The sequence below is a fragment of the Larus michahellis genome, chromosome 4, assembly GCF_964199755.1.
Source record: "Larus michahellis chromosome 4, bLarMic1.1, whole genome shotgun sequence".
Lineage (NCBI taxonomy): Eukaryota > Metazoa > Chordata > Aves > Charadriiformes > Laridae > Larus > Larus michahellis.
The window spans coordinates 18,192,409-18,196,009 of NC_133899.1; positions in this window are offsets into that span (position 1 = coordinate 18,192,409).

The window sequence follows — 3,601 nt, forward strand, 5'->3', positions numbered from 1 at the left end:
AAACTGCGGAGAGGGCTTACACTGCTTGCTCATTCTGCGGTGCCGACGACATGAAAGGCCCTTTCGTTCCAGTGCCGGAGCCCGTATTTGCCTGTCTCACCTATTACCAGGCAACAAAGGGGCTGCAGAGGTTGAGCAAGCAAATGGAAAATGAAAATGGAAGAAAAAACAATTGCCCGACTTCGAAGAAATGTTTGCCTGAAATGTATGCAGACAAGTCTCAGGCAGTTTATAGGTGCTGAGGGCCCCTTTCTCTGTGCTCTCTCTGCTGTAATAGAGTCAAAGAAAGGTTGAGGCAATGTCTCTTTTTACCGCATAATGTATTTATCCTCCTAACTGGTGAAATGCTCGATAGCTGTCATGATTAATCAATTATATTAGTATTTTATCTCGGGCAGTCCCAGCCACGCGTGTCACTAAAGATGTATTTTCAGAGGTGTGCAGCTGTATTGCCAGTGCTGCCAAAATCGGCTTCCCTGGGTTTGGAACAATGGGAACGTATCATCAAGTGAAGTTTGTCATTGTGCAGAAAGTTTGCTCAAAACTGCTAACGAGTTAAGCTGTGGCAAGACCTCTCTTCAAAATCTAGCTGCTTCACTGAAAGAACCTACTGCTCCTGGGCATGGATTTCCATTCCCTGGCCATTCCCAGGCCTTTGGTGGTCTTCCAGGGTGAGCACAGCTGGATTGGCATAGACCAGTTGTGTACACTGTGTAAACAAGGCCTGTTCATTTTGCCTGAGCTCTATGGAGTGTCTGTACCCTCGGCTAGGGAAGTGGTCACAGGCGTTTCAATTTAGTCGTCAGCCTGCTAATGGAGCTGGCCTTGGAAGGAAACATGTGCCCACAGCCTAGGCTTAGGTGGTGTGCTGGCTTTTGTGAAGGATAAATTGTTTCGCAAATGGTGGTAAGGACTTTTGTTCCCCCCCTGCTTGGCAGTGGTGAGAGCAGATCTGGAGTGCTGCGTCCAGTTCTGGGCACAGAAGCAGTAGTACTACAAGAGATGTGGACATGTGGGAGTGAGTCCAGCAAAAGGCTACAGGGATGATGAAGGGTTTGGAGCATTTGTTATGTGAGGAGAGGCAGAGAGAGCTGGGATTTCTTCAGCCTTGAGAAGAGAAGGCTCAGGGGGGACCTCATCAGTGTGAATAAACGCCTGATGGCATGGGGAGTAAAGCTGATGGAGGGCCAGGCTCTTCACAGTGGTACCCAGTGAAAAGACAAGAGACAACGGGCATAGACTAAAATACAGGACGTTCTGTTTAATCATAAGAAAACCTTTTTTACCATAAGGGTGATCGAACACTGGTTCACACACAAAACAACTGGGGAGGTTGTGGAGTCTCACCCCTTGGAGATATTCAAAAGCCGAGTGGACACGGTCCTGGGCACCCTGCTCCACCTGACCGTGCTTCGACAGGGGCTTGGACTAGGTGATTTCCAGAGGTCTCTTCCCACCTCATCTGTTCTGGGTGATCCTGTGATTCAGCAGTTGCAAAGGGGCACATGGTGAGCACAGAATCTCCTCTGAATCTGAATTTCAGTGCTGTTGAAGAGCTTCCATGGATGGAAGAGATGGAACGTACGTATGGAGGGCAAACATCCTCGCCTTGAAAAGGAGCTAGTATGTAGTGGTATGAGGATATCTGCACCCATCCACAGAGAAACTTTTCTGACTTCTTTTTTTTGAATCAGCAAAAGGGTTGTTTTAATGGAAGGAGCTTATCTAGGCAGAAAGTCGAGAATCCTTCCCAAGGAAACAGAAGCCAGGGGTGAGTGCGGCGGGATGGATGGTGGTTGCACAAGAGTTGGCAAATGCAACTATTTCCAAATATAATGGCATTAAGTGTTCATTGTGAAATTAGATCGGCTTTTTTAAGAGCTGCAGGGTGAAAAAACACAGTATTCAGCTAATTAGACAAAGTTAAAAGATAATGTTAAACACTTTCCCTTCAAAAAGTATTTGTCTGCACTACCATGCATTTTAAAATAGAACTGCTTGAGATGGCAGTGTTATCAAGTGATCTGCCATTAAAGGAATTATAATTCAGGTCTTTTTAATTCCCTATTGTGGAAATCTTTAAATTAGAACATATCTAAACTGTACGAATCTGTAGTTCTCCTAGAACAATGCTGACACAGTTCTCTGATGTTCATTAAAAAATTTTATGCCTTGATTTCTATATAATGGAACGTGAGGAAACTTAACTATCCGTACTGGGTTTAGTGCCTGACCCAGCTAATTACTAAAGCATCTGCCCAACTTTAAACATGTAAGTAGTTTAATCAAAGTTGGTAAGACTACTGACGTGCTTAGATGAACTGCAAGTCTCGTTACCATTCTTCATGTTGAGTGTCATGAGTCAAAGGCTATCGCTTCTAAGAATACAAGTCAAGTAGTTAGTCATCAAAAGTATATCGAGTTGAGAATATTAAAACTGACATCAAATGAACGGTTACTTTTGATAACTTACATCTGTGCATTTAAAACCAGGCCTTACTCTTGCATATGCTTATCGGCTGTTAAAAGTGCATTGCTCAGCAACTTTGAGGTTCTTTAATAGACTCTAGCAACAAGAAAGCTTGGTGATGAACCTCCTTTGTAATTAAAAAACCTCCTATTAATGGGAGGCAAAAATGTTCTGCATTTTCAACAGATATTTTGTAATCTTTCCCTAAGAAAGCAAATTGAATATAATTTTTTTTTTCTTGAGCCAAAGGAATGTAACAGTAACTACTGTAAGACAAATAATGTTACTGAGTATATATTTCCATTGTGTTTGGCTTTTAACTTTTTTTCTTTCTTTTTATGCTAAAGCTCTTTGAGATTGAAAGAATTGGTGTAGGAGTGGGTCATAATTTGAAACAGGCATTTGGTTAGTATTGGAAGTTTAATATCTAGGGTTTTTTAGTTTGGATGAGATTTGCTGTCCTCCTCCTAAAGATATCACACACCCAAATTATTTATTTTGCTCTTCTTAGCCCAGATCCTGGTTATACAAAAAAAAAAATCTAGTGATGTGCTTATCCTTAAGCATGTGTTTCCGTATACCCTTATGTAAGGATGAAAGTGTGTACTGGTGTAGCTTGTTGAATTATGGGCCAGAAGCGTACAGTAATTTGATTATAAAATGTACTTGTCTGTCCCTGGGGGCCATGGGCATGCTTTCAGTATTTAGTATAATATTTTCAGTATTTGCTGCAAACATAGCCACCACAAAACAAATCTGAAAATAATTCCGCAACTCATGCCACATGTCTGCGATTCCACACGTAATCTGCGCATGGGGAAGCAATGAGCTGCTCCTCGCAGACTTTCCAGCACGGTAGTGCTCAGCCGTGGGGACAAATCTCCCTGTGATCAGGGTCAGCCCATGTTCAGGGCTTTGAAGAAGGTGCCTAACTGTCTCGCAATCTGTGTGCCATAAGGAGCTACTAAGATGCATTTGTTCGGATAATTAAAAGTGCATTTTCAAGCAGTAATTGTGAGGTCATGTGCTGCCATGCAAATATTTGATTTCATATAATTAAACAGTGCGTTACTGTTCCTTGCAAATACATTCTAGCTTAAGAATTTTATCTTATTGCTTTTATTTGGGACG